The sequence below is a fragment of the Miscanthus floridulus genome, chromosome 11 (assembly GCF_019320115.1).
Source record: "Miscanthus floridulus cultivar M001 chromosome 11, ASM1932011v1, whole genome shotgun sequence".
Lineage (NCBI taxonomy): Eukaryota > Viridiplantae > Streptophyta > Magnoliopsida > Poales > Poaceae > Miscanthus > Miscanthus floridulus.
Genome location: NC_089590.1, coordinates 23,712,482 through 23,736,251, shown reverse-complemented (window position 1 = coordinate 23,736,251; position 23,770 = coordinate 23,712,482).

Here is a 23,770-nt window from a genome sequence, read left to right as displayed (position 1 = left end):
AGAGGTTACTCGACCAGGTTCTTATCACCTAAGTGACTTAGAAGGAGTTGATGTTCCCAACCCGTGGCACATCGAACATCTTATACGTTTCCATCCTTGAAAAACTCCAGATATGTACTCTACAATTTTATTCAGTAAAGTTTTTGGTCTCCATAACTTGTCTCCATTTTGTCTCTATTGTGGTTTAACACCCACTTGTGGTCGCCGAGCTATATGTTACTTCATGATGAACTCCAATATGTAATCAATGTAACTGCGCCGACCACGTTTCTCCAAATTGCCGAACATGTTTTCTCCAAATCGCCAAACACGATTTCTCCAAATCGCCGAACATGTTTTCTCCAAATTGCTGAACACGATTTCTCCAAATCGCCGAACATGTTTTCTCCACAATCGCTGAACACGTTTTCTCCAAATCACCGAACACAATTTCTCCAAATCGCCGAACATGTTTTCTCCACAATCACCGAACACGATTTCTCCAAATCGCCGAGCACATTTTCTCCAAATCGCCAAACATTTTTTGATCGGAGAGCAACATCCTTTCTTTTCTGTTCTCTTCGAAGATGACCTAGTCTACGATCTCTCCCTACACGTGCTACGGGCTCCGCGCTCTACATTATGGGTGGTCGGCTATGGTCCCTTGGTCACACCTGTTTTTTCTACATGTCTACGGGCTCCGCGCTCGACGTTATGGACTATGGGTCAGCCAAGGCCAAGAGTTCAACATAGAATACATTGCTTGGACACCGCTTATGTTGCCTTTATCTCCAAGTTCGTATAACAACTGCCAAGCAGCACGCGTTCCGCGCTGTTTTTTATGGAAAAGACCCAGTCACCGATTTTTCCTACACGTGCCACGGGCTCTGCGCTCTACATCATGGGTGGTCGGCTGTGGTTCTTGGGTCACGTCTGTTACTCCTACATGTGCATGGGATCCGCGCTCGATGTTATGGACTATGGGCTAGCCAAGGCCATAGGGATTAGTAGCAGACCAACTGTTCGGATGTTATTTGAACTATGCATAATCGTGTCAGGTTTGAAACTACAAAGATTTTTTCACCGAACTAAAAGCAAACTGCATAGATTACATATACATGCACCTTATAGCATTTATTCAATGAATAATTGTTTCTTGCGCTTTCGCGCATTCTAATTACACTGTCAAGCTTTTATAGATGATAATCTATGAGCTGATTACTGAGCTTTGCCGTTACCATCCATTTCACCAAAAAGGTCTATATCACCGGCCAGCATCTTCGCTGCGTCCTCCACTTTGTCCTCCAACTGCTGTGTCCCTGCGTCGTCTAGTCCTTCGGTGAACCACCCCCTATCGACTGAAGGTCGATGGTAGGGTAATGGGGCCAAACAACCATGAGGACATGGGTAGCGACGGTCATAGTGGCGTCGTGGTTGAAGGTCTTGAAGTTCTCCCATACTGCCTTGCACCTCTAGATTATGGTGTCGGGACGTTGACGCCTGCCATCATGCTGATCGACATGTTCTAGATCGACGCAGTCAAGCACCGGCTTAATTGCGGCGATTACAGCATCGAAGTTCTCCTTTTAGACCTTGGCCTCCTGCACCAGCATGTCGAACTGCGCTTTGGCTTTATGATGATAGCCTACAAGCGTTACAATGATCCAATATACAAGGAAGCTACTTTAGCAGTAATTCTGACCAGGACGAATTCACCTTTCAGCTCCTCAGCAAGTTTGTCCACCCAATCTACTTCTTTTGCTTTCTCCTAGCGAAGTTGATCGACGTCCTGGCGCATCTGGCCAAGCCCAGCATCTTTCTCTACAAGAACAATAGTTGTTAACGAAAATACAGCTTTTCAGCAATACCAAAGTATGATCATTGATGTATCGTACTTGCTTTCTATTTGGATACACTGTTGAGCTATTCGCTTTTCCTCTCTAGCTGCTTGGAAGCACTTTTTAGTTGGTCGGATACAGCAGCCAGCTACTCAGACTGGCTTTGCACCTGCTCAGACACAGCCGCCAGCTTTTTGGTAAGGACCCGTATTCTAGGTCCCGCGCGTTCAACTCTGCATGGTCTTGTTCGCATTGGGCCCTCTGGATATTCTTCTCCGAGAGGTTCCTAGCCTCAGAAGATCTCATCCGACGTTGTGAAGGATGTCAATTCTTCGCTAAGCAAATACACGTGCTGGTGCAAGAGCTGCAAACCATCCTAGCTTCTTGGCCCTTTGCATGCTAGGGACTAGACATGATCGGGCCTTTCAAGCCAACCCCAGGTGGTTTTTGGTACACATATGTCGCCATTGACAAGTTCTCTAGGTGGATTGAATATAAACCGCTCGTCTCGGCTATTGCAAAGAAGGCAATTGAGCTCTTCAAAGATATCATCCACAGATTTGGTCTACCAAACAGCATCATCACCGATGTCGGAACTACGTTTACTTGCCATCACTTTTGGGACTTCTGCAAAGACCGTTGCATCTCGATCAAATATGTCTCTATTGCCCATCCACGAGCTAACGGTCAAGTCAAACGGGCGAATGGTATGATCCTTGATGCCCTAAAAAAGCGAATATATTAGAAAGAAGAAAAGCACCCGGGCAGATGGCTCAAGGAGCTTCTAGATGTAGTCTAGGGACTGCATACTCAAGCTAGTCATAGCACCGGCGTGACTCCATACTTTTTGGTTTATGGCTCAGAAGCCATACTACCAGCGGATGTTACTTTCCGAGCACCTAGAGTGGAAAACTATGATGAAGAGCAGGCCGAGGCTGTTTGGTCTAAGGACGTCGACAGGGTCGAGGAAGAACACCTAATCACCTGTGTCCGTACAGCTAAATATCTAGAAGGCTTGCAGAGGTACTACAACCAAAATGTCAAAGGTCGTTCATTTGCTGTCGGCGATCTCGTTCTCCGAAGAAAACAAAAAACTAAAGGGTTGCACAACCTCTCTTCCCCCTGGGAAGAGCCTTATGTCGTCAAAGTGGTTACTCGACCAGGTTCTTATCACCTAAGTGACTTAGAAGGAGTCGATGTTCCCAACTCGTGGCACATCGAACATCTTATACGTTTCTATCCTTGAAAAACTCCAGCTATGTACTCTACAATTTTATTCAGTAAAGTTTTTGGTCTCCATAACTTGTCTCTGTTTTGTCTCTATTGTGGTTTTAACACCCACTTGTGGCCGCTGAGCTATATGCTACTTCATGATGAACTCCAATATGTAATCACTGTAACTGCGCCGACCACGTTTCTCCAAATCGCCGAACACATTTTCTACAAATCGCTGAACACGATTTCTCCAAATCGCCGAACATGTTTTCTCTAAATCGCCGAACACGATTTCCCCAAATCGCCGAACATGTTTTCTCCACAATCGCTGAACACATTTTCTCCAAATCGCCGAACACGATTTCTCCAAATCGCCGAACATGTTTTCTCCACAATCGCCGAACACGATTTCTCCAAATCGCCGAGCACGTTTTCTCCAAATCGCCAAACATTTTTTGATCGGAGAGCAACATCCTTTCTTTTCTGTTCTCTTCGAAGATGACCCAGTCTCTGATATCTCCCTACACATGCTATGGGCTCCGCGCTCTGCGTTATGGGTGGTTGGCTATGGTACCTTGGTCACACCTATTTTTCCTACATGTCTACGGGCTTCGCGCTCGATGTTATGGACTATGGGTCAGGCAAGGCCAAGAGTTCAACATAGAATACATTGCTCGGACACCGCTTATGTTGCCTTTATCTCCAAGTTCGTATAACAACTACCGAGCAACACACATTTCACGCTGTTTTTTATGAAAAAGACCCAATCACCGATTTTTCCAACACATGCCACGGGCTCTGCGCTCTGCATCATGGGTGGTCGGCTGTGGTTCTTGGGTCATGTCTATTACTCCTACACGTGCATGGGCTCCGCGCTCGATGTTATGGACTATGGGCTGGCCAAGGCCATAGGGATCAGTAGCAGACCAACTGTTCGGATGTTATTTGAACTACGCATAATCGTGTCAGGTTTGAAACTACAAAGATTTTTTCACCGAACTACAAGCAAACTGCATATATTACATATACATGCACCTTATAGCATTTATTTGATGAATAATTGTTTCTTGCACTTTCACGCGTTCTAATTACACTGTCAAGCTTTTGTAGATGATAATCTATGAGCTGATTACTGAGCTGTGCTGTTACCATCCATTTCACCAAATAGGTCTATATCACTGGCCAACATCTTCACTGCGTCCTCCACTTCGTCCTCCAGCTGCTATGTCCCCGCGTCGTCCAATCCTTCGGTGAACCCATCCCCTATCGACTGAAGGTCAATGTTAAGGTAATGGGACCAAACAACCGCGAGGACATGGGTAGCGACGATCGTAGTGGTGTCATGGTTGAAGGTCTTGAAGTTCTCCCATGCTTCCTTGTGCCTCTAGATTATGGTGTCGGGACGTTAACGCCTGCCATCATGCTGAGCGACCGGTTCTAGATCAACACAGTAAAGCACCGGTGCGGCGATTATAGCGTCGAAGTTCTCCTTTTGGACCTTGGCCTCCTACACCAGCATGTCAAACTACGCTTTGGCTTTATGATGATAGCCTACAAGCGTTACAATGATCCATTATACAACGAAGCTACTTCAGCAGTAATTCTGACCAAGACAAATTCACCTTTTAGCTCCTCAGCAAGTTTGTCCGCCTGATCTGCTTCTTTTGCTTTCTCCTAGCGAAGTTGATCGACGTCCTGGCGCATCTGGCCGAGCCTAGCGTCTTTCTCTACAAGAACAATTGTTGTTAATGAAAATACGGCTGTTCAGCAATACCAAAGTACATTCATTGATGTATCGTACCTGCTTTCTATTTGGATACACTGTTGAGCTATTCGCTTTTCCTCTCCAGCTGCTCAGAAGCACTTTTTAGTTGGTTGGATACAGCAGCTAGCTACTCAGACTGGCTCTGCACCTGCTCAGACACAGCCGCTAGCTTTTTGGTAAGGACCTGTATTCCAGGTCCCGCACATTCAACTCTGCATGGTCTCGTTCGTATTGGGCCATCTAGATATTCTTCTCCGAGAGGTTCCTGGCCTCAAAAGATCTCGTCCGACGTTGTGAAGGATGTCAATTCTAAGCTAAGCAAATACACATGCTGGCGCAAGAGCTGCAAACCATCCTAGCTTCCTGGCCCGTTGCATGCTAGGGACTAGACATGATCGGGCCTTTCAAGCCAACCCCAGGTGGTTTCTGGTACATATATGTTGCCATTGACAAGTTCTCCAGGTGGATTGAATATAAACCGCTCGTCTTGGCTACTATAAAGAAGGCAATTGAGCTCTCCGAAGATATCATCCACAGATTTGGTCTACCAAACAGCATCATCACTGATCTTGGAACTACGTTTACTGCCATCACTTCCGGGACTTCTGTGAAGACCATTGCATCTCCATCAAATATGTCTCTGTTGCCCATCCACAAGCCAATGATCAAGTCGAACGGGCAAACAGTATGATCCTTGATGCCCTAAAAAAGCGAATATATCAAAAAGAAGAAAAGCACCCGGGCAGATGGCTCAAGGAGCTTCTAGTTATAGTCTAGGGACTGCATACTCAAGCTAGTCGTAGCACCAGTGTGACTCCATACTTTTTGGTCTATGGCTTAGAAGCCATACTACCAGCGGATGTTACTTTCTGAGCACCTAGAGTGGAAAACTATGATGAAGAGCAGGCCGAGGCTGTTTGGTCTAAGGACGTCGATAGGGCTAAGGAAGAACACCTAATCACCTGTGTTCGTACAGCTAAATATCTGGAAGGTTTGCGGAGGTACTACAACCAAAATGTCAAAGGTCGTTCATTTGCTGTCAATGATCTCGTTCTCAGAAGAAAACAAAAAACTGCAGGGTTGCACAACCTCTCTTCCCCCTGGGAAGAGCCTTATGTCGTCAAAAAGGTTACTCGACCAGGTTCTTATCGCCTAAGTGACTTAGAAGGAGTCGATGTTCCCAACTCATGGCACATCGAACATCTTATATGTTTCTATCCTTAAAAAACTCTAGATATGTACTCTACAATTTTATTCAGTAAAGTTTTTGGTCTCCATAACTTGTCTCTGTTGTGGTTTAACACCCACTTGTGGTCACTGAGCTATATGCTACTTCATAATGAACTCCAATACGTAATCACTGTAACTGCGCCGACCACGTTTCTCCAAATCGCCGAACACGTTTTCTCCAAATCGCCAAACATGATTTCTCCAAATCGCCGAACATGTTTTCTCCAAATCGCCAAACATGATTTCTCCAAATCGCCGAACACGATTTCTTCAAATCGCCGAACATGTTTTCTCCACAATCACCGAACATGATTTCTCCAAATCCCCGAGCACGTTTTCTCCAAATCGCCAAACATTTTTTGATCGGAGAGCAACATCCTTTCTTTTCTGTTCTCTTCGAAGATGACCCAGTCTCCGATCTCTCCCTACATGTGCTACGGGCTCCGCGCTCTGCGTTATGGGTGGTCGGCTATGGTCCCTTGGTCACACCTATTTTTCCTACATGTCTACAGCCTCCGCGCTCGACGTTATGGACTATGGGTCAGCCAATGCCAAGAGTTCAACATAGAATACATTGCTCGGACACCACTTATGTTGCCTTTATCTCCAAGTTTGTATAACAACTGCCGAGTAGCACACGTTCCGTGCTGTTTTTTATGGAAAAGATCTAGTCATCGATTTTTCCTACACGTGCCATGGGCTCTACGCTCTGCATCATGGGTGGTCGGCTATGGTTCTTGGGTCATGTCTATTACTCCTACACAAGCATGGGCACCACGCTCGATGTTATGGACTATGGGCTGGCCAAGGCCATAGGGATCTGTAGCAGACCAACTGTTCGGATGTTATTTGAACTACGCATAATCGTGTCAGGTTTGAAACTACAAAGATTTTTTCACCGAACTACAAGCAAACTGCATATATTACATATACATGCACCTTATAGCATTTATTCGATGAATAATTGTTTCTTGCGCTTTCGCGCGTTCTAATTACACTATCAAGCTTTTATAGATGATAATCTATGAGCTGATTACTGATCTTTGCTGTTACCATCCATTTCACCAAAAAGGTCTATATCACCGGCCAACATCTTCGCTGCGTCCTCCACTTTGTCCTCTAGCTGCTGTGTCCCCGCGTCATCCAGTCCTTCGGTGAACCCACCCCCTATTGACTAAAGGTCGATGGTAGGGTAATGGGACCGAACAACTGCGAGGACATGGGTAGCGACGGTCATAATGGCATTGTGGTTGAAGGTCTTGAAGTTCTCCCATGCTGCCTTGCACCTCTAGATTATGGTGTCAGGATGTTGACACCCGCCGTCATGCTGAGCGACCGGTTCTAGATCGACGCAGTCAAGCACCGACTTAATTGCGGTGATTATAGCGTCGAAGTTCTCCTTTTGGACCTTGGCCTCCTGCACCAGCACGTCAAACTGTGCTTTGGCTTTATGATGATAGCCTACAAGCATTACAATGATCCATTATACAAGTAAGCTACTTCAGCAGTAATTCCAACCAGGACGAATTCACCTTTCAGCTCCTCAGCAAGTTTGTTTGCCCGATCTGCTTCTTTTGCTTTCTCCTAGCGAAGTTGATCGACGGCCTGGCGCATCTGGCTGAGCCCAGCGTCTTGCTCTACAAGCACAACAGTTGTTAACGAAAATACGACTGTTCAGCAATACCAAAGTACATTCATTGATGTATCGTACCTGCTTTCTATTTGGATACACTGTTGAGCTGTTCGCTTTTCCTCTCCAGCTGCTCGGAAGCACTTTTTAGTTGGTTGGATACAGCAGCCAGCTGCTCAGACTAGTTTCGCACCTGCTCGGACACAACCACTAGCTTTTTGGTAAGGACCCGTATTCCAGGTCCCACGCGTTCAACTCTGCATGGTCTCATTCGCATTGGGCCCTCTGGATATTCTTCTCTGAGAGGTTCTAGGCCTGAGAAGATCTCGTCCGATGTGGTGAAGGATGTCAATTCTTCGGTAAGTAAATACACGTGCTGGAGCAAGAGCTACAAACCATCCTAGCTTCCTGGCCCTTTGCATGCTAGGGACTAGACATGATCGGGCCTTTCAATCTAGGGGGTTTCTGGTACATATATGTCGCCATTGACATGTTCTCCAGGTGGATTTAATATAAACCGCTCATCTCGGCTACTGCAAAGAAGGCAATATCATCCACAGATTTGGTCTACCAAACAGCATCATCACCGATCTCGAAACTACATTTACTAGCCATCACTTCTAGGACTTCTACGAAGACCGTTGCATCTTCATCAAATATGTCTCTGTTGCCCATCCACGAGCCAACGGTCAAGTCGAACGGGCGAACGGTATGATCCTTGATGCCCTAAAAAAGCGAATATGATAGAAAGAAGAAAAGCACCCAGGCAGATGGCTCAAGGAGCTTCTAGCTGTAGTCTAGGGATTGCATACTCAAGCTAGTCGTAGCACCGGCGTGACTCCATACTTTTTGGTCTATGGCTTAGAAGCCATACTACCAGCGGATGTTACTTTTCGAGAACCTAGAGTGGAAAACTATGATAAAGAGCAGGCCGAGGCTGTTCGGTCTAAGGACGTTGATAGGGCTGAGGAAGAACACCTAATCACCTACGTCCATATAGCTAAATATATGGAAGGCTTGTGGAGGTACAACAACCAAATTGTCAAAGGTCGTTCATTTGCTGTCGGTGATCTTGTTCTTCGAAGAAAACAAAAAACTGAAGGGTTGCACAACCTCTCTTCCCCCTGGGAAGGGCCTTATGTCGTCAAAGAGGTTACTCGACTAGGTTCTTATCGCCTAAGTGACTTAGAAGGAGTCGATGTTCCCAACTCGTGGCACATCGAACATCTTATACGTTTCTATCCTTGAAAAACTCCAGATATGTACTCTACAATTTTATTCAGTAAAGTTTTTGGTCTCCATAACTTGTCTCCGTTTTGTCTCTATTGTGGTTTAACACCCACTTGTGGTCACCGAGCTATATGCTACTTCATGATGAACTCCAATATGTAATCACTGTAACTGCGCCGACCACGTTTCTCCAAATCGCCGAACATGTTTTCTCCAAATCGCCGAACACGATTTCTCCAAATCACCGAACATGTTTTCTCCAAATCACCGAACATGATTTCTCCAAATGGCCAAACATGTTTTCTCCACAATCGCTGAACACGTTTTCTCCAAATCACCGAACACAATTTCTCCAAATCACCGAACATGTTTTCTCCACAATCGCCGAACATGATTTCTCCAAATCGCCAAACATTTTTTGATTGGAGAGCAACATCCTTTCTTTTCTGTTCTCTTCGAAGATGACCCAGTCTCCGATCTCTCCCTACACATGCTACGGCCTCTGTGCTCTGCGTTATGGGTGGTCGGCTATGGTCCCTTGGTCACACCTATTTTTCCTACATGTCTACAGGCTCCACGCTCGACGTTATAGACTATGGGTCAGCCAAGGCCAAGAGTTCAACATAGAATACATTGCTCGGACACTGCTTATGTTGCCTTTATCTCCAAGTTCGTATAACAACTACCGAGCAGCACATGTTCCATGCTGTTTTTTATGGAAAAGACCCAGTCACAGATTTTTCCTACACGTGCCACGGGCTCTGCGCTCTGCATCATGGGTGGTGAGCCGTGGTTCTTGGGTCACATCTGTTACTCCTACATGTGCATGGGCTCCACGCTCGATGTTATGGACTATGGGCTGGCCAAGGCCATAGGGATCAGTAGCAAACCAACTGTTCGGATGTTATTTGAACTACGCATAATCGTGTCAGGTTTGAAACTACAAAGATTTTTTCACCGAACTACAAGCAAACTGCATATGTTACATATACATGCACCTTATAGCATTTATTCGATGAATAATTGTTTCTTGCGCTTTCGCGCGTTCTAATTACACTGTCAAGCTTTTATAGATGATAATCTATGAGCTGATTACTGAGCTTTGCCATTACCATCCATTTCACTAAAAAGGTCTATATCATCGGCCAGCATCTTTGCTGCATCCTCCACTTCATCCTCCAGCTGTTGTGTCCCTACGTCATCTAGTCCTTCAGCAATCCCACCCCCTATCGACTGAAGGTCGATGGTAGGGTAATGGGACCGAACAACCACGAGGACATGGGTAGCAACGGTCGTAATGGCATCATGGTTGAAGGTCTTGAAGTTCTCCCATGCTGCCTTGCACCTCTAGATTATGGTGTCGGGACGTTGACGCCTGCCGTCATGCTGAGCGACCGGTTCTAGATCGACATAGTCAAGCACTGGCTTAATTGCGGTGATTACAGCGTCAAAGTTCTCCTTTTGGACCTTGGCCTCCTACACCAGCACATCGAACTATGCTTTGGCTTTATGATGATAGCCTGCAAGCATTATAATGATCCATTATACAAGGAAGCTACTTTAGCGGTAATTCCGACCAAGACGAATTCACCTTTCAGCTCCTCAACAAGTTTGTCCGCCCGATCTGCTTCCTTTGCTTTCTCCTAGCGAAGTTGATCGATGGCCTGGCGCATCTGGCCGAGCTCAGCGTCTTGCTCTACAAGCACAATAGTTGTTAACAAAAATACGACTGTTCAGCAATACCAAAGTACATTCATTGATGTATCGTACCTGCTTTTGGTTTGGATACACTGTTGAGCTGTTCACTTTTCCTCTCCAGCTGCTTGGAAGCACTTTTTAGTTGGTCGGATACAGTAGCCAGCTGCTCGGACTAGCTCTGCACCTGCTTGGACACAGCCGCCAGCTTTTTGGTAAGGACCCATATTCTAGGTCCCACGTGTTCAACTCCACAAGGTCTCGTTCACATTGGGCCCTCTGGATATTCTTCACTAAGAGGTTCTAGGCCTCTTTGAGTTTTTCGTTCTCCTCAGCAAGGGGCTCCATTCGCTTTATCAGCTAGTGGCGCTGCTCGGCAACTCGAGATATTTCCTACAAAATTTTATGATGACATTATCGTTAACAAATTCCAATAAACAACAAGGACCTTTCTAGATGAAGTATTCACCTTGATCTGTTTCATCACACCGATAAGGGCAGTCTCCAGTCTCCTGAACTCCTTGGTGGTGTCCTTCTCTTTGACAATAACTATTTCATCACCACACTTTCAGAGGATCTGGACTGCTTGGGGTCGAGGTTCATCACGCATAATCTCCTCCACCTCATGCTCGTCCATTGCAGCTAGGGGACCACCTGGGGGCTTAGTGGTCGAATAGCAGGTCCAACCACACCCTTCAAAGTATCAGGGACTGCCGTCTGCTCCTTCGGCGCCAAAAGCTTTTTCGCTCCTGATTCCATCGTTGCCGAAGGCACTGTCGCCAACTCATTCGCCGTAGTAGGCAGTCACTCATGGCTACCAAGCCCACTAGGGGTAGCAATTGGCTCTCCTGCATGCTCTCGAACACTCGAGGACTCTAGTATGTGGTCTACTAGCATCTCCACCGCTCTAGGGCTAGTTTCTGGTTGCTGCTCAGTCAGAGCGGGTGGGGTTGGATTAGTTGTTGGCTTTGCACTATACCAAATCAGTTATTCAGTCACAATAGAAGTGACATCAGCACAAGGACACTTACAGTTTGGTCTGACGGTTCAATTTCTTGAACCGACGGTGCCGGCCTGAGCCTCCGGGCACAGCCGTGGGGTCGACTCCTATGCTCAGCAGGGGAGTTCTTGGCTCTTCCTCGGTCGGCCTTGGTTTCACCTGCTGCTCTGGGGCTGCTTCCGTTTGTTGCTCGGGGACCTCCATTGCCCGCCCTGAGGGGATTTCTGATGTCTACTATGCAACAATTCCCTCCACTCGTTGATCGGGGACTCTCCTTGTCGGAGCTTCATGGACTTCTTCACCTACCCCGATTTGTTCCTCCATGCATGGGTTGCGTGGAGGCCCTTTTGTGCTCAGGGGAGGGTTCATGAGAATCTCATCGTCATCAGACCAATCGAACACCGTGGTTCTTCATGTTCGATTGGTCTGGTCATCATCTAGAGAGATGCTACCTGGTTTGCGAGGAGCAGTCGCTACTGTTTTCCTCTTCTTCTAGGCCAGCTCATCTTCCATCGGCCTCTTCCCCTGGGTTTTTGCTGACACTAGGGGAGGACTCTCCGTCCAACTACTATCCATTCCTCTAGATTCCGAGGAGACACCGACAGAGCTTTCTTCAATTTGAATTGGTCGTCGTGCATCCACTGAAGGCAGCCAATCATTTCTCGGCACACTCGAGAAATACACCGCCCTGTCCTACGAATGGATCTTCACATGAGTAGGATCAGTTTATTGCTCGATAGTATAAATAAACTTCTCGGAAACATATAGTTAGGATATTCACCTGAGGAGGTAGATTCTTGCAATTGAAGGGCTTTGTGTACCCTGATAACCTGAAGGAGGCTAGCGGCGTGAATAGCTCGGTAGTCCGCTCTTCGACGTCGTTCCTAGATAGTATTTCTAGCCTCTCTCGGGTACCATCGGTCTCCCCTTTGAATTCAAAGCCTAGGTGCACCCTCTCTTTATAGGGTTGTATGCGGCGCACTATGAAACTCGCCACCACCAATCCATCATTGGTATTCACGCCCTTTATCAAGCCAAGGAGTTCATTCACTTGCTCCATGTTGTCATTGCTCGGTAGCTCCGACCAACTCCTCTAGCTTTCTAGGATGTGGTCGGCGTTACAACGAACCGCTGGGTGGCTTTGTTTCATGTAGAACGATCTAGTGTTCCACCCCCTTAGCGACATGTTCAATGGTATGGTAAGGTATTCACTCACCATCCCATCTCAAAGCTGGAGATACACCCCGCCGACCACCTTGGAACCAGCGCCGCCTCTCTTCTTCAGCTAGAATAGGTGACAGAAAAGATTGAAGTGGGGTAGGATTCTAAGGTATGCCTCACAAAAGTGGATGAAGATTGAGATGTGCAAAATGGTATTGGGGTGGAGATTGCATAGAGTAACCCCCAGAGCTCCAACAGATCCCTCAAAAATGGGTGAATAGAAAACCCTAACCTGCATCAGAAATAGTCTTCGAATACCACTACTTCATCAGTGTGAGGCGTGGGAAAGGACTCACCGAGAGTTGGCCGCCATCCGGTGGTCGCACGGTCGGGGAGAACACTGGCTTCCACCAATCGGTTCAGCTCAGCTTCTCCTATTCATGATGGCCCCCACTCCTCATCACGTCGAGCCACGGTGTTCGCCTTCTTGGGACTCGTCTTCTTTGATTTCATAGCTCCTCTCTTTGGCGCCATCTCTCAGATGTGGTTAGGTTATGGCGACGGAGGCAAATGTGGTTATGGATTTGGCGGCATGAGAGATGAGGAGGAAGATGAAGTGGAAAAGGTGGGAACAGGGTCTGCTATGGCACTATTATATAGGATTTTCCCCACCGTTTTGCATTCAAGGTTTTTTTGGGAACCATTCCCACGATCTACGCCACTTCGATTTCTCTGATGCGTCAAATAGGCTGATACCTGGGCTTCTGTGCAACCGCAACCCATGTCGCTCATTTATCACTACCTTTAGTTGCTCCTCACTGAAATATTGCTAACTTCTGTGCCATTTATTGAGGCTAAGTAACTAACACTATACATCTATTACTCTAGTTTTATCTCCATGATTTGATTTCTCCGATAACTCCACCTGCAGCTTGGGGACTGGCGGCCTGCTCCGTTGGTCTTTGATTATTTTTCTATTGCTGACCCTGGCACCACATGACTGCATCACCTGCTGTCAGGCTTGGGGACTAAGTGGGCACACTTCACCTTGCAGTGAATGTGCTTTGTCTCTTTTTGGGCCACGCCCGGGGACTGGCTACCTACTAGGCTGGTTTTCTACTATTCTTCAAGTTTCTGACCCTAGCACCACATGACTACATCATCTACTGTCAGGCTCGGGGACTAAGTGGGCACACTTCACCTCGCGGTGAGTGTGCGGGATTTTTTCTCGAAGACTACATGCCTAAGAGGAAGATTGACTCCTACAACTTTGTTCGGACTCTAAGTGGGCACACTTGGTCCACTATGGAGAAATTTTCGATTCTAAACTTTAGCTCCTTACACCCTTATGGCAAGCCATACTTGGGTGGTTCACGCTGCTTGGTAATTCAGCATGGTGGTTGGACCATGAGCTTGACTGCTCGGTGTTATTCGCACCTGCTCGGACGAGCTCAAGACGATGTTGCACAGCGGGTACAAGGCACTCGGGGACTAGCTGTGGGGTGTACGACCTCGGATACCCACGGCAAACCACATGGGCTGCAACCCTAGGGGTGGCCCAGCCCACAAGAAGACGCCTTGCGGGGCACGACTCTGCTCGACGCCTTCCGCAAGACATCAGGAAGATATCTTGAAGATACTACGAGATCTATTAGGATATGTATGATCCCAAGATTCCTATAATAAGTTATTACTTTCTGGTTATCTCTCAGATCTAACCAACTTGTAACCCTACCTCCTAGACTATATAAGGTAGGCAGGGACCCCCTCTAAAATCATGGCATATCATACGATAGCTAATACAAACCAACAGACCATAGGAGTAGGGTATTACGTCATACTGACGGCCTGAACCTGTCTAACTCGTGTGTCTCTATTGCCTTGTTCTTGATCTCGCGCTCCTCTACCGATCAATCTACCTTCGTGGGATACCCCTTGGAGGACTGCCGACAATATTCTATCGACAGCGAATGTCCCACGAAGAAATTCCCTGCCAAGATTATGTGGTATGCTCCTATAATACCATGCTTGAAACATCTATTTAGAAACAAAGACCATGCAAAGTTGTTGCGATGGCACAAAGAAGACCATAAGGTAGACAATATGTTGAGACACCCTACTAATGGGTCCTAGTGGAGAGCAATCGATAGAGAATTCCTGGAGTTTGCAAATGACGCAAAAAACTTAAGGTTTGCTTTAAGTATGGATGGTATGAATCCTTTCAGGGAGCAGAACAGTAGTCATAGCACATGGCCTGTTACTCTATGTATCTACAACCTTCCTCCCTGGTTATGCATGAAGCATAAGTTTATTATGATGCCAGTGCTCATCCAAGGCCCAAGGCAACCTGGCAACAACATCGATGTGTACCTAAGGCCACTAGTTGAAGAACTTCTACTTTTGTGGAACAGACCAGGTGTACGTGTGTGGGATGAACACAAACAGGAGCACTTTGACCTATGAGCATTGTTGTTCATAACAATCAATGATGGGCCTGCTCTAAGTAATCTTTCAGGACAATCAAACAAGGGATATAATGCATGCATGTACTGTTTCGATGACATTAAAGGTATATTCTTGAATAAATGTCAAAATGTCATGTACCTTGGCCATCATCAATTTCTTCCTACAAATCACCCCCTAAGAAAGAAAGGCAAGCATTTTAAAGGTAAGGCAGACCACCAGACCAAGCCGGGCAACCGAACTGGTGAGGATGTACTCAATATGGTCAAGGATGTGAAAGTAGTATTTGGAAAGGCACATGGCAGCGAACCTGTTCCGAACAACATCGACGGTCACGCACCCATGTGGAAGAAGTCCATATTTTGGGAGCTACCCTATTGGCAAGTCCTAGAGGTCTATAGTGCGATCGACGTGATGCACCTAATAAAGAATCTTTGTGTGAACTTGCTAGGCTTCATGGGTGTGTATGGGAAGCCTAAGGACACACTTGAAGCACGACAGGACCTATGGTGTTTGAAAGAACGAGACAACCTACATCTAGAGAAGACAGATGATGGACACCATTACTTAAGTCCTATCAGCTACACTCTTAGCAAAGAAGAGAAGGAAATCATGTTTGAATGCCTAGCAAGCATCAAGGTACTATCTAGATTCTCCTTGAATATAAAGGGTATAATAAATGTGCCAGAGAAGAAATTCCTAAACTTAAAGTCCCATGACTGCCATGTGCTCATGAAGCATTTGCTTCTAGTCGCATTAAGAGGAATTCTACCTCCAAATGTACGTCTAGCCACCGTGAAGCTATGTGCATTTCTTAATGCAATTTCTCAGAAGGCAATCGATCCAATGGATCTAGCTAAACTACAGAATGATGTGGTTCAATGTCTTATCAGCTTTGATTGGTGTTCCTCCCTTCCTTCTTTAATATCATGACACACCTCCTAGTTCACCGAGTCAAGGAGATTAGCATTCTCGGTCTAGTGTTCCTGCACAACATGTTCCCCTTTGAGAGGTTCATGGGAGTCCTAAAGAAATATGTTCACAACCATGCTCGACCAGAAGGAAGCATCACCAAGGGCTATGGAACAGAGGAGGTCATTGAGTTTTGTGTTGACTTTATTCCTGACCTTTACCTGATTGGTGTTCCTAAATCGCAACACGAGGGTAGACTAAGTGCAAAGGGGACACTAGGGAAGAAACCATATATTGGTACATAGGACAATTATTTTAATAAAGCACACTACACAGTTCTGCAAAACTCCTCCTTGGTGGATCCGTATATCGAGACAAATAAAGAGTTGCTCCGATCTGAGTTTCTAGGGAAGTCTGAAGCTTGGATTACGCGTCAGCACATGGAAACTTTCAATGACTGGTTGCAAAAAGAATGTCAGGGTGATGAGAGTATTGATGAGCAACTGTATTTGTTGGCTAGGTAGCTATCGTGGCATATCCTCACATACAAAGGGTATGAGATAAATGGGAATACATTTTACATAGTAGCCCAAGATAAAAGGAGCACCAACCAAAATAGTGGTGTCCGCATAGATGCCATCGACCCTAATGGAAATAAGCAAACATATTATGGCCGCATAGAGGAGATATGGGAACTAAACTATGCACCTACTTTTAAGGTACCTTTGTTCAAGTGCCAATGGGTAAAGGCGACTGGAGGTGGGGTAGTAGTCGACAACCAGTATGGAATGACAACCGTGGACCTCAACAATATTGGGTGCAAAGATGAACCATTCATCCTTGCAAAGGATGTGAATCAAGTGTTCTATGTCAAGGACATGTCTACAAAACCGAAGAGAGGAAAAAACAACAATGACCCAATCAATGAGCCAAAGCGCCACATAGTTCTTTTAGGGAAAAGAAACATCGTTAGAATTGAAGACAAGTCAGACATATCAGAAGATTATGAAAAGGATGACCGAATTCCTCCCTTCATAGTGAACAAACACCCAAGTAACCAGCTAAATGATGAGGACACTCTATGGTTACGGTGCGATCATAACCAAGGGATATACATTAAGAAGAAGTTCACTACTATGCTCGCTTGATATATATAGTGATGTTTAATAGTGTGTATTAGAGGTATTATGTAATAATTGTGAATTCAGAGATGTTTATTAGGTGTTTCTTTTTTTTCTATGTTCAGATTAAATTTGTGTTTGATGGTGGGATTTCCATGTAGCTTTTGGACAATGAGTGATGAAAAAATGAAAAGATTTACGTTAAAATGATGTGAAAACAAATTTCCAATCAAAAACAAAAGTTTTAATGATTTAAATTAAACACTACATTTTTGCATTAATGAAATAGTAATTATTAATGACATTATGTTTCAATATTTATAAGAAAAAACAAAAAACTTTAGGTAACACAATTTTCTTGTGTGCAATAAAGCAAAAGTAAATCCATATTCTTTTAAAACAATTTTATGCCTTGTATTTAATTTACTGTGCAATTAACAAGACTTTAACATTTTATAGAAATAAATATATAAAAAACAAATGGAGCTTGAAATGGGCGGGAAGTGAAACTGCAGCCCAACTTTAGTCCCGGGTAGATCTACCACCCGGGACTAAAGGTGGGCTGCATTTTTTGCGGCCCACCAAAATACACCTTTAGTCCCGGCTCGTAATACCAGCCAAGACTAAAGGTAACCTTTAGTCCTGGTTGGTATTACCAGCAAATACCTTTAGTCCCAGCTGGTATTACTAGCTGGGACTAAAGGTCTTTTTGTCTTGGGCGTTTACAGGAGCCGAGACTAAAGGTCCCTCCCCTATATAAGACGGCCATTTCTTCTTCCTCCTCACTCTTCGTCTTCGTTGCCCATCGCCACTGCCGCCGCCGCCGCCCTCATCACCGTCGCCCATTGCTACTGTCCTCGCCGCCACCGCGGGGGCTATTGGAGCGATGGGAGGCTCAAGTGGAGCGGCCCGCTCCATCCCGCACCCTCCCTCCTTTCTCTCTCTTGTGGCTTGGGCTCATACGTCAGCCATGCACCCATCCCTTCTCCTTCCTCAAGCTAGAGATCATCGTCATTCTCGTTCCTAGTGGCTGCTGGACACCTGGCCTCGACCTCGGCCGGGAAGGAGTTGACAAGCACCCTGCGGAAGCCCTGGGCGTGGTGCAAGGTCTAGAGCCAGAAGGTGAACCTAGACCTCTGAGTGGCCGAGTCATCGATGAGCCACAACAGCTCCTTGACACGAAGCTCCACCTGCACCGGTAGGATCTCGAGGCCCCAAATCATCGCCGTCCGGCCGTCGTACTGAATGACCAATAGTTCATCGCTGTTGGATGACTCAACAGCCGAAGAGAAGATAAAAGGAAGGCGAGGGGTTTTCTGCAAATTTATTGTTATATATATAAATTTGTTATATATCACTTGCCAATAAATATTTCTAGAAAATAAGATATCAAAGTTATGCTTTGCAGACTTGAATTTCGAGTGTAGTTATTTAATTAATTTTAAGCACATGACTCGATCCATTTTATAGATATATGGTTTTTATTTTTTATAGATATATCTAGTGGTGTAAAAGCTAGATGGCTGCCCTAAGAGACAACATGGATGAAGAAATGATGAATATTATCAACATCGGCACTCAATTTGCCGATGGTGACCAGCAGGATGTAGATGACGGGAGTCAATACCTGACTCTTGAAAATGAGCAAGAAAATATTATACAAGAAAATACTGGCGAGGTATATATATTTATATATGTACTTGAATATTATATACATATTTGAATATCTATCGTCTATTATGTGTACACATGATATTTTTTTATATGTAGCCCTCTAGATCGATGACCACAACGGCAAAAAGAAAAATTATTCGAGGCCCGAAAAAGCCATTGGAGGGGTGCTACATAATATCAGAATTCAATATCGAGATAGGCGAACCACTTGGTCCACATGCAAGGAAATTTGTGCAACACTATGGGTACCTTGTAAGGGATAGACTTCCGATCAGTGCCCATGAATGGAAGCAAAAGATGAATGAGCCTCATGTTAGTTTTGTCTCTGATCTTGATAAGAATTTAATTTAGGATGATATCCTTCAACATTTCACGTTGCAAGCGGATGATTATGATGATTTCAACGATGATGAATTGAAGGAGCTAGATCGAAAGTGGGCTATGAAGAAGATGGCCACACAATTCTAGACTTGGAAGAAATCCCTATACACAAAATACGTCAAGAAGAACCTAACGCCCAATTTCAATACTAGGGGCCCGCTCACAAAGTTGAGGCCCTACTGGAATGATTTTGTATAGTACAAGACATCAGAAGAGGGTGAGGAACGGATGAGAAGGAACCAAGAGAATGCCTAACATAAGATATACCACCATGGCATGGGATCAGGTGGCTACGCGACTGCCATTCCCAAGTGGGAAAAAATAGAAGCAGACATTCTTGCCAAGGGTATCACACCAGAATCACTCAATTGGCCCAAACACGTGAAGAATTGGTTTTTTGCTCATGGGGGAAGACTAGACCTAGAGATCGGAAAGCTGGTTCATGGCCCAAAACTCAAAAGAGCAACATAAAGATTTTCTTATGCTCTACATGCTAAAGCTATTGGCGCGTTCAGGACCAATAGAGAGAAGGATGAACTAACGTATGCCAACAGGACTGCTGAACATAGTGGCCGATGAGAGGTTTAGGATGGAACATTTCTTGGGAGCATGGTTTCCCTAACAGCAGAGATACCTATAGAAGCTGGCAGAGAAGGAAGGATGAGGAAGCAGCGCGGATCAGTAGGTTGGAGGAATATGTTCATGAGTCATGGGAGGCGTTGCTTCAAGCACAGGAGCATGAAAAAGACATGCAAGCTAGAATGCAGGAGGAAATCATAAAGCAAGTGCAAATAGCAATGAGTGCCCAAAGGTAGGCATCAGATCCAGGAATCAACATTAATATTAGCCTCCCTGATCAGCTGAAAAGCAGCTGCGCTTCCATGGAGTTGCCAAATCAAGATGACACAATGCTATGTTTCCCCATGGATGACATCACTGCACCGTTTACATCATGTGATCTACATATTCCAAAAGGGAATGCCACAATCATGGTGGCTCTTGGTGTTTTTTCTTCTCCAGATCCTACCAAGACACCAAGAATCCTTGGGGCAATAATACCACTTGGATATGTTAGCGTCTCAGTGGATAGAGTTAATAAAGGTTTTAGTGATCTGGCTCTTGACATTCCAGGAGGTGATGGGGAGAAGACTTTAGGAGAAGCAGAGAAGACATTCATACTATGGCGCAAGCGCTACAACATTATTCCCGGGGTCTCTAGTCCACCGCCGCTTCCTCAACTGCCAGATAATAGGTGCAGACAAAAGTGAACGAAACAATTTTTTCACTATATTTCTATTGATATGCATGATTAATAATAACAATTTCTTATACCTGATTATTCATTTTTGTACTCACATAGCAGGGCCTCCGCCATCCTAAGTCTGATTATTCAATCTCTAGATCATCATAGTGCTCTAGGCAATGATTACGCAATGCCACCACCGCCGGCACCTCCAAAGAGGTCTCCAACGCCTCCAAGGAGGTCTCCAACGACTGCCCTGCCTCCCTTGATGACCAAGAAGCAGGCAGCTCCTAAGAGGTCCACCCCACAAATGAAGCCATTGGCCCACTAGCCGGCAAAGAAGAAAGCCTCCTCTAATCCAGTTATTCCCCAAAAACTGACTAATAAGAAAAGTGAAAAGGAATTAAATGCTGCAGTACAAAAAGATGTGAACAGTTTCTTCAAAAAAGTAAGAAAGCAACGAGAAGTGAGGGAGAACCCAGAGAAACCTTACTTCTACCTACCTCCAGATCTTCTAAGAAAGAAGGTGGACCAGAAAAAGCGGGAATCTCAAAAGACCCTACCAAAATCGGACTACAACCGCTCTCTCACCAAGTCATTTGAGGCGGCGCAGAAAAAGACTAGAGCAGGGAAAGGTGTTGCACAACTCGGACAACAATCACAACAATCAGCCCCCCCCTCTTATCATTCGTAATGAATATTGTTCAAACTTAGACTTACTGGATGTCGATTTTGAGGACCTAGTTCGGTTTTACGAGGATACTGGTTTGGACCTTGCCTAAGTGCTCGCTGAAGGACCATCTGCTCTGAAAGTGGATCCTTGGAAGAAATTTGAACATGGAAAGAGTCTATACAACCCTAAGGCCTTAGGTGAACTAGGTATGCAAATGTACCTGCTAAACAAGTGGTACATGGCGGCATGTGAACGGGGTGGGACGACCTTTGTTTCTGTCAGAGTTAGAAACCAACATTACTTCCATGGCGATGACATTATATATGTCGAGTTTTTAGAATTACACCAACTATGCCACCTGGACTCTCTCAATAAAAGTCTCATTAACTGCTATTATCTGTAAGTGTGATTATTTTCTACTATTAAAGTGTATATATATAAAGCTATATGTATATATATAAATTATATATCCTCACACTATATTTTTATATATGCAAATATGAGATGACAGAACTCAGAAAGAGAAAGGATAATGATGTTCGTTTCGTTGATCCAAATGTCGTATTCAAACACCCTAATCCCCCACCTGAATGGAAAGCTGAACTCGAGAAAAATCTCATGAGGTTCTTAGTGAACCAACAAAAAAGGACATACTCTTCCCCTACAACTTCAAGTGAGTGTTAAATAATTAATGTCGATCATATGGACATTTGTTCAATTATTTGCTTACTAGCTAAGCTATCTCCCATATATATAATGTTGACTCTAGTTAATGTCGATCATATTTGTGTATAAAAACATATGCAACAATCACTGGATATTGATGGTCATTGATATGGCCAATAGTCGGTTGAGCATCTTAGACTCGTTAAGAAAAGAGCAAACAGAGTACCAAGACATGATAGATATTATCCAAGGGTAATTTGGTCTCTCTAGCAACTATATATACCCCGATCTCTTAACTGCAACAATTATTAAAGGCCAAATTATTTTTTTATTTTATTGGGTGCAGTGTTTGGAAAAGTTTCATTGAGGAACACCATATGAAACATTGCAAAGCGCCACTGGATGTAATTGCACACAAAGTAAGTACTAGCTACATTTATATATATAAACATATAATTCAATTAACACCATGCATGCTTTCAATTCACCGGATCTTTTTTCTCGTAAAAGTGGGTTCTGAGGCAAGAATAGGGACCAACTACTGTGGATACTATGTTTGCAAGTTCATCATGGCATACTAAAAAAGAACTCTTGAAGAGATCCTCAAAGTATATTATATGAATATATTCATATATTCACAATTTCTTTTATTGCTCATATATATAAGTAATCACGTGACCAACACATATATATATTAATACTTTTCCTTTAACTTTTATTGAAGACTCTATGGTTGAAGGAAAAAGTCATATGATGTGACCAACTGAAAGCAATTCAAGAGAGCATAGCAGGATTTCTTAATGACCAGGTCTTAAACCCCGTCGGCGAGTTCTACAATGACATGAACGAAACATGGAAGTCAAACCAGATGGAGTGAATTTGTTATCCAAAGGATATGATAGAATATACAATGCAAGCTTTATTTGTAATATATATATACATATTATATGTACATAAAATAACGTACAATATATGTATATGCATGTAATATATACGTTAGTTTCATACTTTAGTTTGTACAAAATGTTCAAACATTATAAGCATGTAGAATACATATATTATTAGCAGCGTAGAATGCGTATTTGAAAACCTATTCAAAAACCAAAATGAATCATCAATTGAAAATAGAAACAAAAAAAGAAAAAAAGAAAACCTTTAGTCCCGGTTGGTAATACCAACCGGGACTAAAGGGCCAGCCCACGTGGCCAGGCCAGGAGGCCTCTTTAGCCCCGATTGGTATTACCAACTGGGACTAAAGGTTGGACCTTTAGTCCCAGGCAAGAAACTGGGACTAAAGGAGGGGCCCTTTAGTCCTGGATTCGTGCTCCTGGTTGGGAAACTGAGACTAAAGGGGTTTCCCAACCAGGAGTAAAGCTTGTTTCTGTACTAGTGAAAGTCAATGCCAAAGTATCTTCTTTCACCGGGCTCAATCTAGTTCAAAGGAGTTCTACATTTCTGACCGTACAAGGCTTCAAACAGAGCCATCTTGATGCTTGCTTGATAACTATTGTTGTAGGAGAACTTGGCTAAAGGTAGCCATTTCTCCCATGAAACCTTGGAAGATATAACATAAGATCTCAACAAGTCTTCTAAGATCTGGTTCACTCGCTCGGTCTATCCAGAAGTTTGTGGATGGTATGCTGAACTTCTAATTAGTTTAGTCCCCAAAGCTTGGTGCAAGTGTTCCAATAAATGAGCTATAAACTGTGGTCCCTGATCTGAGATTATGGCCGTAGGTACTCCATGTAGTCTCATGATCTAAAAAATGTATAACTCAGCATACTTCCCAACTAGATACCTTGTGTTAACAAGTACAAAATGTGCTGACTTGGTGAGGTGATCTACAATGACCCATATGGAATCGTGACCTTGTTGTGTCATCGGAAGGCCTATA